General features: G+C 44.1%; 1 protein-coding gene across 12 annotated transcripts in view; it reads left to right on the forward strand.

Annotated features, from left to right (window-relative positions):
• Positions 1–15509, forward strand: part of arvcfb (ARVCF delta catenin family member b) — a 161162-nt gene that overhangs the window by 25709 nt on the left and 119944 nt on the right. For 11 of the 12 annotated variants that reach the window (XM_031570399.2, XM_031570393.2, XM_012815941.3 and 8 more), the window contains exon 2: positions 12865–12941. The exons of the other annotated variant lie outside the window; for it this stretch is intronic. The gene's annotated coding sequence lies outside the window, so the exon portion shown is untranslated. The remainder of the gene's footprint in view (positions 1–12864; positions 12942–15509) is intronic. 12 annotated transcript variants of the gene reach the window in all.

The following is a 15509-nucleotide window of genomic DNA, read 5'->3' on the forward strand; positions in this document are numbered from 1 at the left end:
TATGAAGGCATTGCATTTGTCACCACTAAACTCTCCTCTTCACCAACGTAATCACTGCACTCTGTCAGGCATAGAAAATCAAACCCACATATTCAATAATTGATTTATGTAGTTGGATACTAGAATTTTCTTCACATAAGGGGTTCAAGTCACAGACAGCCTGCCTAACATTGACTATAGAAGATGTTGTAATGCATTAGCGGGGAAATTAAGTCTCAGTGCAGAAATCTGATGTCTGCATGTGAAGTCCAGACACCAGACTGGAGGGGTTGTGTAATTGGTTCAGGCAGAGGCGGATGGAGGCCAGTTGTCTTGGAGACCGAGCCTGGATGGGGAATGCCAGTTAGGCAGATCTCCATGTTTCCGAGTGAGCTATACAGTATGTCTCCTTTCCTTTTTATTAGCTTGGAGCGAGCCAGTATGTCAAGAACTCAAGTCTGTGTGCATGGAGCACTTGCTTATATTACAAACTTAAGCCTGATGTAGGGGTTCAGGAAATGGACTTATATTTTCTTGTGAAGGCCATTCCATGCACACTAAACCACCAATTTGCTCTGTCATTTTCATGAGTTTTCCATACCCATGCATGCTATTTATGTGTATCAACATTCTGAATGGGGTCACTGGATATGTCTTAAAAGCATGGCTATATTGAATTGTGAGCAATTTGAGCGTGAAATGGTTTGAATCGTTGTATACATAGCACCACAGCTTTATGAATCTGAGGCCATTTGTGCTGTGTTTAGACTGCGCTGAATGGAATGGAATTGCTTCGAGGCAGTTTCATAAAGTTGTCTCTCCAGTGTTTGGAGATGATTAATTTTGTGACAGCTGCTAATGCTGGACTGTTCTTGGACTGCTGTGCTCCTCCAGGCTGGGAAAAGAGAAAATTCTAGCTTTTCTGAGATAAACGTAAACATGTTTATGAGGGAATGTTTGGGCAATAAACTAAAATGATAATGGAAATGGGCAGACTAATAATGTAAAACGTAGAACATTTTGGTAGAAAAAACGCATTTCTTTCTCTCATCGAGTCTCGGATTCTTCATCCTTTGACAGGGACGCACATTGTGTTTCTTTCACATCCTCGTCCTCGAATCGAAAAAGCCTTATCTAAACGATAAAAAGAAGCCATCACTTAAAAGCAAGATATGGAAGTGAAATAATCTATGTAACTAGAATTCAGATTTACTTTGTGGCCAAGCCTTTGCATAATGCACCAAGAGCAGCACTCCGCAAAAGCAAACCACAGTCTGTAACCGGCAATCTCTTCAAACCTACATGGTTTTGTCCACCCGAGTGCATTCCTGTGTCCTTATGCCTTATGCATGTTTATCAAGGTGGCTGATAGAAACAGGCCCTGGCTGCAGGGGGCCCTCAGTGGACGCTGAGTCCAGCAGAACACCCGGCCCTGTCTCCTCTGTTGATTTAATTACACAGGTCTATTTTATTTTTTATTTTAAAGATTTATTTTTGGGCTTTTTGCATTTAAATCAGATAAGATAGTGAAGGTTTTGACAGGAAATGAGCTGGAGAGAAGAGGTGGGGAGTGGGATCGGAAAATGACCGCAATGCTGCTTGCACCACAGCTCTCCTACACAGGTGGGACAGATACAAGTGGACAGAGACCATGGTCCGGTCTGGGATTGCGACAACTGAGGAGTGGCCTGGTGGGGTTAGGTGATCTGCCAAGCATGCCAGTGGCTCACCCGGGGACCAGCATTCGGGCCCTCGCCCCTGTTGCACCCGTGACCTTCCATGGCCGTCCCCATTGCCTGGTGGTTTGTGTCAGGGTGACAGGCGTCAAGAGGTCTGGCATGCGGGTGAGAAAATGTCTGCCAGCTAGTTCACACGTTTCTAGCTCTCTGAGACGTAGCCTCAGGTGTCCTGTCATAAGGAGTAGAGGATGTAAAATCATTAGGGGGTTTATGTTCTGTAAGATGCTACATGTATTTGATGCTGCAGTCTACTCATAACATCCTTTTTATCTTGCCCTGTGTTCCATGCCATGTGAGCGCTACTCTCTTGCTTGGTGTGTGCAGTACGTGAACACTTGCACGTGTCCCTGTGTGTTGGTGTAAGTCCATGCATGCGTGTTCATGTGTTTGTGTGTGTGTGTGTGTGTGCGTGTACGTGTGCGTGTGTGTGAGACAGAGGATGAACATGTGTGTCCGATTGCATACATGCATGACTGGAGATGTGTCGTGTGTTCTTCTCCACGTTCTCCACGCTACGCTACGCAGCCCTTTGCCTCGTAGCTGACGTGTGCTACAGCCCACTGGACCCCTCACTCCGGCTGAAGGGGCCCCAGCCAGAGACAGACCCCTGGCACCTCTAGCCTATAATGGGCCAGTTTATGCTTCCTTCATTGCATAAGCGGCCAATTTGCCAAAGCACGGCCCTGCTTGGTATGCAAAAAAAAAGCAGCCTTGGAGAAATGCCTATTTAGATTTGCTTCCCCCTCTCATCTTGGCTTATTTGTGGAGAAGAGGAGACTGGTGCTGACATTTATGTCTACACATTGTTTTAAATATGCACCAAGGCAGCGAACCTTAAGTGGGATAATTCATAGCGGACTGTGGTGAACTCTAAGGACATTTGCACTGTGTTGGATACCTTCAGGCTAGCCGCGGTGTCCCGGCGATATTGTGGTTTCTGTTGTGCCGTCGTGACTGCCTTTGTCTCCGTGTCATCATATTGACATGAGGGCAGAACATTTGGAAGATATAATAACAGTCCCTCCATGTTTGAGGCTGGTACGCATGAAGACACAAGCATCATCTGGGTAGAGTCGGGGGAATGCGCCAGGCTGACTGCTCCTCACAGGACAATAATTTCCTGCAAGGTCTTCTGTTTAATGGCATCCCAGAGCGTAAGGCCCCAGCAGGGGGAGAAACATGGACTGCTCTGTCTCTCTCTCTTCCTTAAGCCGAGTGTACACACAGGAGCAGTTTGTTAAGCCCGCTCCGCAAATCTATTACTGGGGGATTTTAGATTTCTTTTTTTTTTCCTCTCCCTTTCTTTCTTTCTTTTTTTTCGCCCTCCTCTGTTCTGTCTCTGTCCCTGTGTCGCCGGCGCACACGTCCGCAGAATGGGGATGTGGCTCAGGGAGCTGAGAATGCAAAAGCAAACACAGACGCTGCTGCTGCTGCGGCTGCTGCTGCTGCATGGCTATTGAACTTGGCACGAGGAGGAGGATTCAATAGGATTTCATCCCAACGGTCACCAAGAGGATCTATTATTACCCTTGTGTTTCCATGTTTCCATACATCAAAAAATCAAGTTGGAGAGAAATGAGCAAATCCCAATGAAGCCAACCACAGAGAAAAGACACGCGCGCGCACACACACACCCGCGCACACACACATGCACACACACACATGCACACACGCACACACACACGCACATGCACACGCACACGCATACACACACGCACATGCACACGCACATGCACACACACACGTATGCACACACACGCACAGCATCAGCAGTTGTAGTGAGTCAGCAGTGGCCCTTTTGCCACATTGGCAGGATTAGCGCCTTCATTAGCGCTCCACACCTGATCCTCAGCGCCTCCTCCACGTGAGTGAGAGAGACGTGAGATATGCAAAGGAAGAGCAGTGGCATTCTTATCTCATGCAGTACATCTTTCTGTCCATAGAGGGCAGCTGTGCTCTCTCTATCTGGGAGTTGAGTGTCTCTATGTCTCTCTCACTTTCCTTTTCTCTCTCTCTCTCTCTCTCTCTCTCTCTCTCTGTAGCATAGCCAAGCCAGAGGAGTCTAACAAGGCAGAATGTAGATTTGTAGGTTTGACAGTGCACGGGTCACCGGTGGGGGACAACATATGACATTATTGTGATTGTGACCACCAGGCAAATTGGCCCCTTTCTGTGGGAACTGAGCTGCGTTGTGTGAAGTCGCCCGGGTATCCCTGATGAAAGTTAACATCTGCTTAGAGTTAATGGCTGACTTTTAGATGCTAGAGACCAGCGATTGCCCACAGGCATTTTTAATGAGCTGATTTGGATCTCTCTCTCTCTCTCTCTCTCTCTCTCTCTCTCTCTCTCTCTCTCTCTCTCTCTTGCTCTGTCTTTTTCTCTCCTCTTTCTCCTCCCTTGCACATGCAGATCTTTGAGCAGAATTGCAGCATTGCCCTTACTTGAGGATTTCCTGTAAATAAATATTGGTTGGGAAGGCTGTGATTGTACAACTCAGGGATAGAGACGTGTATTCCAAGACATTTTAAGCATTCCACTTTGATCTCTCTCTCTCTCTCTCTCTCTCTCTCTCTATCTATCTCTTTCCTTCTGTTTTGGGCTTGGGCTTCTCTCTGAGAACTGAAGGAGAGAGACTAATCTGGCATGGATGCCAGAGATCAGTGCAGCATGCTGGAGCTTGGCAGCTCAACCCTGTCACATGAACACCCCAGCACCAGCAGAAAGATTGAAATCGGACCACTTGCTGAACCCTACTTGAGTGATGAGGAACAATGTGAAAGTGTACGTCACAAAACAAGCATGGATATTCTCTTTATTAAACTGTGTTTAGCTTAGAAGCGATGCAGAAAACAATGCAGTCCTGAAAATGCAGGCCTGTAGGGAAGACATTCCTTATGCATTTGGATTGACACCAAGGACCCAACCAAATACATATTAAGTTTATTATGAGTGACTTTAGAATATAAATGATAAGCTACTTCAGTTCCCTACATCCCATCTTTAAGATTCCAGTTGTAAAAAAACTATAGTCTCTGCAGTGGGCTGTCACTAAGAGCCTCCTCTAAATCAGATTCTCCATCTTGTTCTCTGACAATTATTTTTGAATCTCACTGAAGCCAGTATTATTGATTTTTGTCTGCTCCAATTAATTTTCACTCCGCCAGAAATGAAGTGGGCATGGTGTTTTCTCCTGCTGTATGGGGCCACATAAAGAAAGGGAAATGTCTGGCTGCCAGTTCAGTCGATGCAGTGTAAATACTTTTAAATACTTTTTATGCTTCCCACCATTTTAAGATTGAGAAACTAGACTTGGAGATAAATTAAGCACAGTTAAAGGGATTTTTTTGCGCTGCCCAAACGCCAGATTTTTTTCCCCCTCCTGCTGAAATGCTTTACTGAAGTCAGAATTATTTCTGTTGTTATGTGTGAGAGATATGGAAACAAATATTAGCTTTGACTAGTGCAAGACTAGAATTAGCCTGCTACTGCAATACCTCTGAGTAGCATTGAGCAGTAGGAATCTGCAGGTTCTTGTGCAAATGTCCTCTAGGTTTGCCAATCAAAAAAATTGAGGCTATTCATCCATATTGGTCTTATTTAGGGTTGTGGGCATTGCAGAGACTTCTGAGATGTGTCATGGTTCTGTAGTTCTGGTGTTTGCAGGATAGTCCACGCCTCTCTAGATCGAGGGGATGTTCCTCTTCATTTTGTCTGCTAACAAGTGCTGTGGAGTGGTAGCCCTCATGAGTAAGATGAGCCAGGGAGAGGTTGACGTGAAGAATTGTAGCAACGGAGGGAAAAGACATAAGAAATAAAAAAAGGCACGACAACATTAATAAGACATGGCCTGACAGCAGCCAAGGCTGAGCCACTGCTCTTACCTAAATGATGGGTGACAGGAAGATGGGGGTGGTCCATTACCAGCCAGCCTCGGCTCGCGAGGATCTCTTTTCAGGTTGACTGGTTCCGCAGCTGCACCCGTGTTTAGAGACGCACTCGTCGGATCCATGATTGATAGAACGCGAGGCGATTCTCCATCAGCGCACGGAGATGGAGAGTCACTTATCAGTTTTCGGTAGGGGGATGTTTGTTCACACGTCAAAGAGTCACTGTCTGTGGGTTTGTCTCTTCCCTTTCGAAGGCAGTGTGTCGTTTTTTTCCCCTTTTGAAGGTGACTCACGGCGTGCCAAATGACTATAATTTCAGCACCAATAGAAATGCGTGGAGCCTTTGACAAGGATCCCTGTTATCTCTGTGAATATGTGGGGATTCATACTAAGGTCGCTTACAACAATAGCTCCACAATTTTATCTACCCTCCTCTATAGCAACCATCCAGGGGTCACTCTTGGCCACTTTTGATGCTGAATAATACAGCACTGAATTTGTTTTCGCCTTTTGTGGTTGTTCCCCGTCAGAGGGCTCCCTCAGTTCCAGCTCTGCAGTGATTCATCTCTGCTACTCGTGCATTGTTTGTGCTGATGGGTAGCTGTCTTCCGCTACATGTCTCTCGGTATGTGGGTCTCTGTCCAAATGAAGCTTTTTGGTCTTAGGCTCCCATGTGTCAATTCAGTGTTTAGGATTTGCGAGAGCCGGGCTCGCTGTATGGTGCTGGTGGCTACAGTTTCTGGATTAGAAGGACTTTGTATTCTGCAGGGCTGATTGTTTGAAGAGGCTGATGGGGAATAGAGGTCGTTAGATATTCAGGGCTGTTATTCGCAATTTTTTGATTATCTGTCATAGTTATATTTTTGACCTAAATTCCCAATTAAAGAAAAACTTTAAAAAAGCAATGCATGTACTATCTTGATTGCATCTCCTTTGTCAGGCTGACATACCAATTCTAACACTCATTTTCCGAGACACTCGTAATCTGACCTTGAAAGTCAAAAGTTTTCCCAGACCTCCTGCTGGAAACAAGGATGAAAGGTAAGTATCTAGTAAAAGGGTTGTTGTGCTCAAAACATGCACTAGGCTTATTGGACTTTTATTTGGTAGTTAAAGCTCAACTATAGAACTACACAACACAGATAGACAGACAAAGAGATGCCAAATGTAAAAATAACTCGAGAAAGGTTTATATGCCAAGGGCCTGCTGTCTATGTACCTATGGTGGCACAATGTTAAATGAAAGGTAAGTATTCAGTAAAAGGGTTGTTGTGCTCAAAACATGCCCTAGGCTTATTGGACCCTTTGAAGCAGGATAAGTCTACGCTTAAACTAAAAAAAACAAGCTTGAAATATAAAAGAAATAAGGACTTGTATTAACGACTATTTGGTGCACTCATGATATAGAAGTTGTAACAGTTTGACACGGCACATTTAACAAATAGAAATGTATATTTATTCTTTCAAATTAAACATTCAATATGTACCATAAAGCACAGACTTTGATTTCTTCTTTTTTCTTTGCCAGTTTTTCTTCATTTGGCCTCACCATTATGGAAATTGAGTGATTCAAATAAAAATTTGCATCACACACTTTAAGCACTTTACAGTTTTTCTGCTAACTTTATCTTTATTGTTAAAGTTAGGGTTAGGGGTTGGATTTGGTTAAGGTGATGTTCACTGAACAATTACAAAGACGTGTTACCCCTAAATGATGTATCAATTCGCTTAACTTCTCATGCATCGTTCATCCGATAATTGAATCCTTTTGAAATAGACAGTGATAGACATCTCTTGTGTAGCCAAAATAAGATAACTATAGAGAAATTTAAGTTTGAAAATATTTTACTATGTGTGGACACAGCGGGAACACAGTGTACTGGGTTTACGTCGGTTGTTTGTGTTTCTGTTTGTTTGTTTGTTTGTGTGGGTGAGGGGTGGTGCTGGTCTTCTTCCCCGGGTTATTGTCCCATTATGCTCTATGCCTCCAGCACCATGTGACCATTACCTGCGCCATTACCATTGAATGCCAATTGTCTTGTTGAGTTGTTGCAGGCTAATCCATAAGTAATTAGTGGTGATGAACACGGTGCTGTATTGTGTGGTGTTGTCCATACATGTGTTAATTGCTGTCAGTATGCATTTCTCACTTATTACAGGTGTGAGAGAGAAAATCTAGAGTTTAAACTGGCAGGTCTCATAGACAAACCAGTGAGCCTTCCACCTTCCACCTTCCACCTTCCACCTACGACACTTTCATTCATCATTCATGCCAAATGATTTCTGCTCAAATGTGCACCATTCTGATGTTCATTGTCATTTACACTTGGCAACAACTTAATAACTTCATGTTGAAGATTATTTCTAATGGTTTATCATCATCAGCTTTTCCCACTGGCATTCTGTGTTTTACCCGTTGGTTCTCCGTTGTTTTTGCCCAGACTTCTGAGAGCATCCAGAACTTGTGGCTAGCAGATTAATAATTGATTAGTCAAATAGTTATATATTTAATGAAGGACTATTCACATTGCCATATCCATTGCATGATGAAGTATCTGCTGCTCTTCAGTTCTTGATAGGATACGAGGAAAGATGCCTAAGAGATAGATAGATGGAATGAATGCTCATAAACCACAGGGAATTGGAATTAAAATGATGTGTGTTGCCGTACCGCTGTAAATTATTTCAGCATTTGCACAGCATGGGAAGATGAGACCATAATTCAGAAAAAAGGGAGCTTTGTAGCGTGAAGCTAGCAGGGTGGCTCTGTTGCCTCCATGTCCCTCATTAGAGCTGTGGGAAACCAGAGCTCGCTAATTACATTTATTTTAATTAATCTTTACAAAGAGAGCATTGTCTTAATCAAAACAATGCGTTTTTCAGGCCGAATGATGCTGGATTCATTTGCTTGCATGTTTCATCCACTGCTGTTACCTCTTGGAATTTCGACTTTTTTGATTTTCTTTTTTTTTCTTCCCCCATCTGTATCGCTGATATTTTGTCCTCATTAACAGTGCATTTTGCATTAAAATGGAAGGCATTACATCTCACTTCAGAGAGAAACCGCTCCGGCAAGGGCAGAGAAGAGCTGTCAAGCATTGAACCTTCCACAAAATGCCCTCGACTAGCACGGCCATGTCACTCCCTTCCTTCAATCACATCTTACATACTGGGCTGCCGTCACGGCCTCCCTCCCCTTTGTAGACCGCCGCTTGCCATGGTCCTCTGTCACTGGATGGATGTCCTCCTTGTCTTTGAACAAGCATCCCCTCTATAGGGCAGAGCTGGTGCGGCTTCCCTCCGCATCACCACACCAATCAGTCTCAATTAACCTTCCCTTCTGACTACCGCCTCAGAGTCCCAAGCCCAGTGGCTGTCTACCCAGACACCTGGACTGGACTGTGAAGTCCCCAAACGAGTTAATCTAGACAAAAGCAGGTGTCCAGACAGTTCTACCCATTTTTCTCCTCAGCTGGACTGATGTCTGTGGGATGAAGCAGTGGGCACTCATGTGTGACCTGTATGGCTATTCTCAGTCATATTGGCGCACAGCCTGCCACCACCTTTCTGACGTAGGCTTAGGATCAATCTTCGCCCCAACACAAAAAAGGGAACCTAGTTGCAGGCTAACACATGGACTTTGATAGATAGATAATGTAATTTTGTGTTTAAACAAAGCTTTTTGTATTTCCTTTAGCTGAGCAGCATGATGTAATGTACCTTGTTTGGAGAAGGACGTATCGATGTCAAAACAAGTGTCAAAGCAACTGGGACAAAAATTATTGTGATTTGCTGGTGAAACATAGCCTGACTCCGCCGCTTATTGCTCTCAGCTCAATTTTTGCTGAGATTGCAGTCTGGAAACCCTGTTCGGATGGGGATTCGCTCAGCCACTCTGAAGGGCAGACCAATAAGCGACCACTTAGATATTTAGTAACAACAATGGCGGCAGTGCTAGTGCTAGACAAAGCAATGCAAACAGTAGTAGCAAGTGAAGAATTGAGGAATGGAAGCTGGAACAAGAAGAATGTGTAGATTTATTCACCAAGGGTAAAGACATTGGGCCTCATGCAGGAATATATAAGAGAAATTTAAGAGAATGTTGCTGCATGAGGCCCATTGTTTCCTGACTGCCAGCGGGTTTTGGGAAAAGCTTGCACCGTTAGTGGAAAAGTAGGAAGTATTGCCATCCCATACTGATCAATGCCAACAAGACTTGTTCCCATTAGAATACAACAACTGGAAACAATCCCCAATGGAGCATTGCTATTCACAACGAGAATTAGGGTCTGGTTATACCAGACTAGGTGAAACAGTCGCCATGAAACTTAGACATTGTCACTGTTCTGTAAAGATAAAACTCTTTGCCTGAGTTTTTCCCCTGGGAGGCAAGTATCTTCTCATACATTGGATCATTCCATGTCTGATGTTTATTCAGAGTAATGTGTTATGTCCACTCCTAGAATCGATTTAATTGTAGCAAGACGAGAGTTATAGTATACAATTCAGAGTATAAAATCTGTAGGTTTTTTTCGGTGTTCAGGGGGCCTTCAGTCTTTGCTCCACACCAGAGAATGGCTGTTGGTCCCACCCGTGAGCTGGATAACACAATTTTGTTTAAAACCCATTGCTTTCATGTCTCTGGACTCTTTTGTGAGATGACTTATGAAGTCAAAATCTGCCCTGTTCCATCTCCACTTGGTTCATTCTTACCACACCAGCTCCCAAAAGGTTGCTAACATAGTTTCAGCCAGAGGTGGAAACTTTCAGGTTCCAGGAGAGTAAAGATCCTGTCCTGTTTTTGTCCCAGCCAAATGCTTAACCAGCTTTTTTTTGCCCCTCCCTCATATCTATGTCTTGTGCTTCTTATGACTCCAAATAATAAGGAAGTGCTTGTGCTTTCTGAAGCTGGTCTTTCCACTGTTGCTCTTGCCTGTGGGACTGATGTTTCTGCAGCCAGAAACTGCCCTCTTTGGATGACTGACTCTCAGATGCCCAGCAGACTGAAACAAGGGGGAGTAGCCAGACAGCTCAACCCCCATCACAGCTTCATCTTCATCAAGGACCTGTCACAGAGCTGCCCCGAGATGGACCATGGACAGCAGATTGCTTTTTAATCGATTGGGGCCAGACACAACTCTGCCTCCATAACCCCTGGTGGTGCCTTGCTGCTCCTGATGGTGCCTAATCTGGGCACTTACTTAGCCCCATCCAACCCTGCCCAGATCTTTCTTTATTTACAGAAAACTCCCTTTCTTTGTGTATGACTTCTCAGATGTTCTGCACCCAACAGAACAAATTATCTCTTTCCCTCAAAGACACAGTCTTCCACAAAAGTCGAAAGTTCTTTGTACTTTCCTGCAAAAATTCTTAGAAACAGGATAACTTTTGGAACCTCCTAAACCTCCTTTGCCCAAAAATAATACAGTGCCTTCAGCCTCGGGCTGAGTATTTAAAGAATACAGCTTTGTGTCTGGTGAGGGCAGCAGTTGTGGAATGTAACCAGACCCTCCTGAACACATAAGCCCTTATGCAGCAAGATGCTGCCGCTCAGGGACTCCCAATTCCGCCTTAAAAGCGGCTAAATTGCTACATTCAAAAACCAAAAAAATACCCCAGTAGCCTGGGTTTAAAGGTGTAATTATGGGATGTTTTCTCCTGCCTCCTATATTTAAATGCGCAAATAGTCAAGCAAGACAAATGGTCTGGTCTAAGCAGACACCGTGGTACCAAGGCATCGCGATATATAAAAATCACACAGTGACGGAAGGGCATGTTGAGCTGTTTTTACTGCCATTTGTTGTCCTGTAAGCCCAACAAAGGGCCTCACAGAGAAGAGATTGATTGGTATAGAAAGTGCTAGAAGATGCAGAGCAGAGCAGACAGAGGCTTGCAGTCTGCTAGGCTGTGAATGAGGCCACCGCTGTTGCCTTCACAGGTCTCTCAGGAATTGTAAATGTCGTCACATTTTAAACAAGGCAGGCTTTTCACAGTAAATTAGTTTTTTTTTCTTTTTTCTTCTTGCTCTCTTTCTCACCTCCGGATATGCACAGTGCACTGTAGCTGCAGACTTTATTATTTCATTTGACATGCAGGGTATCCGTTAAGCCAGGAATTAAACGACTTAGACCATCACTATGAAAAAGCTATATTTTTTTCCAGACTAGTATTATCTCTTCCTCTGTTTTTCCCCCTACTGTTGCAATTCCAAGTATGTGATGACCAGACAGTGGAATTAAAGCTGGACAGATGTGGCACCCCCCCCCCCCTACACACACACACACACACACACACCACCCTTGTCCCTCAGTGCTCTGCCCCACATCTGACTCAGTGTGAGGAGGAGCGCTGCGGGCCTCTACTGCCAGTTGCACTCTCCCCTCACCGCTAACGCACTCGTGTGGGTGCAACCGATGATCCGGCTCTGTCATGACGGCTCGACGTAACCACACAGATGTGCTTTCTTTTTGCCCCCTTTCCTATTGCCCAGTATCCCATCTGTGGGGCAGAGTGTGTCAGTGTGGTTTTTACAAGAGCTGTTCTCTTCCCTCCCCCCCCCAAAGCCAGACCCATCTGGTGTGCTGGAAAACAGAGGTCCAGGCCCTTCTCTGGTGTGCCTAATTTTGCCAGCCTGACCTTGAGACCTCACCATCTGCATGTCAAAGTAGTGGACTGCTGTGAGAGTGCATTTTAGGGTCAGGCTAGATGTTCCCTACCCAGCTGTTTTCTGTTGATTTCATGGGTTCCTGATGTCAGAAGTTCAGAGTTAAGTGTGATGCATAACTCTGTGGATAGACCCCTGTATATATATCTCTCTCTCCTCTTCTTTTTTTAAAGGAATTTGTGTAATGTCAGTGTATTAAGTCATTCCTTTTATGGTGAGCCCAGTAGCTTGTAAATAAAGGGGTAAAAGATTCTGTCGCTGCCTTCCTTTTTATTTATAGTGGCATTTATCACTGGCATTTATTCCACGGGGAGGATGTGTCACGGATCCTCGGCAGTCAGGAGTGTCTCCCAGAGTAATGCAGGCTAAATTAAATCTTGAAATGCCAGAACATAAATCGGGCTTCAGCGCTCTCAGAAACCCAAGATGCATCTTGTGTAAAAGCTAGCTCTCTCTCTCTCTCTCTCTCTCTCTCTCTCTCTCTCTCTCTCTCTCTCTCTCTCTGTGACTCTCCCTGTGACTCTCCCTGTGACTCTCTCTGTGACTATCTCCTGTCTCACTGTCTCATACTCTTTCCCTCCTCTTCACTTTCCAGGCATATTTCCTGTGGGCCACATCCGATGGTAGTCAGGACGGCCTGATATTTGTATGGGTCTTTCTCATCATCCAAAGGTGAGTATTGAATGGTTTAGGTAAAACCCTGCAGTGCTTGTACCTCCATATTGTGATGACACCATACTTACACCAGATGTTAGTCATGGTTAGTTTATTTGTTTACAGTGAAAGAAAATGATGACGCTTCATCAAACCTGCAAAACAAAATGCAACAAAGAAGTCCCAAGATGCATAACCCTTATAAAGATCAATCGATCTCATGCTTTGAGCAGCAATTTATTTCAATTATCTGAGCTAGCACTACACTCTGACTAAGGGGTATTGACGGATCAAATTGTTCCATCACGGCTCCGGTGCAACGAGTTTTATTTTGAATAGATTCATTCTCATGTTTAACGCTGTTGAGAAGTTTCCCTTCATAGCAGCCTCCCTGACCAATTACCAAAGGTTTGTTGTTGCATTCATCAGCAAAGTGCAGAGGAGGACGCAAAGATCAATCTGCTGATTTCTGATTCACTGTGTGGATGGACCTTTTCTGCTTTAGTGGGTTTTGCTTGTTACTGTTATTCATTTGCAGTATGGATGTTAGGATTATCGTCTGTACTTAAATGCTGGAGCCGTATTGAGTATCACAGTTACTGAGGCAAAATAACCTCTTTTGGAACTCTTTAGCAGTTGGGAGGCCAGAGCACCCATGTGTTGTCTTTAATGTTGCACATAGCAAATTTGTTCAAATTTGAAAGGGCTCCTCTTTGTTCTGCACAAAAAGACCTCATGTATTGAGGTTGACCGGTAGGGATCTTTCAGGTCTGTGGAGACATGATATGCTGATACCGTCTTGTCTGTCTTTTAAATACCAGATGATATGTGTCACTAAATTGCAGTCATCTTGATACGAAACAAAAACTAAATAATAAAATATATGATGGAATCAATGGTTTTCATCTCCACAAAAGAGATGGATTGAGGTTGATCTGCAGAAATGCTTTTTTTCACAATGATTCATAATGAACTTTCGTGATGTTATGATACCAACTCTTTGCTGACAGTCTTGGCACCTGAATACAGAATGTAATTAGGAAATCTCCTGGCTGAGAAACCATCAGTGAAGTCAAGGAGAGGAAGAGAGCAGACTGCAACATGGAGCACTTACCCTCCAATATTCATCTGCTAAAAGAAAGCCAAGGTCACCATGGAACTGTTGAGATGGAGACCCTAATTATCTCTCTGAAGTCGGAAAAAATATGAAAGGCTGCTTTAATAGTCGTCTTGGAAGTGAATAATATTCTGTGGGCCGTGGGCCAGTCATCCCAGCAGCCTCTCATTTGTGTTTAGGCCAAGACCTGCACTCTCCTCTTTAAGCACCAGTTATTACCTTCCTTCACACCATGCCTGCCTAAACCAGAGGAGGCAATGGGCTTGCCTGGTGACCTTGCCTCAGGCTTGACACCAGCATCCTTTGTGAGTCTAAAATAGAGAATGTGCTGGTAGTGGTGAATACATTTAACCATGAAGAATATTGATTTGCCCGTTTAGTCCTAAACGCCATTTAGTTATTACTTGTGTATGTGTGTGAAAGTGAGGGGCTGTTTTAAGAGCAATATATTTTAGTTCTTACCAGTAACAGAGACAGGCGCAGACACTGTCATCCAGCTCAAACCCGTCTTGAACGTGCTGATGAGTTTGACTCCTGAAGTTGGAGGATGGATGACTGACTTCTATCGTAACAGCCTAATAAAAGGTTAAGGTTCAGAGGGCATCCATCTTTGAAGCATTCGAGACCTCCTCGAGATCTGCGCTTTGTCACACTGTGGAAATAGTGAAAATGGATATGCATCTATCATACTTGATTAGGTGTCAGTTTGATGCAGTAAGTGGTTAAAGAATCAGTCTTCTGCTTACCTGAATTATGACGAATAATTGAGTGCTTTTTGGAGAAAGTGTGGAAGTTCTCATCGTGTCACACTTGGAAGATTAGAAAATGATTATGTTATTTGTCACTTTCCCTTCAAACTTGACTAAACCCTCCCTGTCACTCGCTCCTTGATTAAAAAAGACTTTGCCTACCGCCAGCTTTTTTTGTTATTTCTTCCTGGAGTTAATTACTCTTGCCTTTTAAATTCCCTGTACGCACCTCCTGGACTCTTTTAAAGTTCAAAGTTCATCATTACTCACCCATATATTATTTAAGTAGCTGCCCACTCTTGTTAAAACATGGCAAGTGCAAACATTAGTGGTCGAGATGTTCCATGTAGAATTGCTCCGTGCAGCAAGTTTTCCACATGTAGACTCGTAGGCTATCCAGTGGATGCCAGGGTACCAGGGTCTCCACAAAACCAGGGCAATGACTTATGGATGTTAGCTGTGCACTCAGCTGGTCTCTTCAGATGAATCGAAGTGCTGCTGTAATGAGTTCTTCTCATTTGGATGTGAGGTGCTCGTCTCCGAGGGGAAACTCCAGTGGGTGCTCGGTTGCATTATGCGTCGTAAATTCTCATCAGACTTGTTTTTGTTGCATCTAAGTGCCTCATTCATGGTCTGACACACTCTTGATGGGGCTTTCAGGTTTATAGGACTTTGCATCGCCGCTCTATCTTGTAGTGCTGATTGCTTCGTAATTTTTTA

This window comes from Clupea harengus, chromosome 7 (assembly GCF_900700415.2).
Source record: "Clupea harengus chromosome 7, Ch_v2.0.2, whole genome shotgun sequence".
In the NCBI taxonomy this organism is placed as follows: Eukaryota; Metazoa; Chordata; class Actinopteri; order Clupeiformes; family Clupeidae; genus Clupea; species Clupea harengus.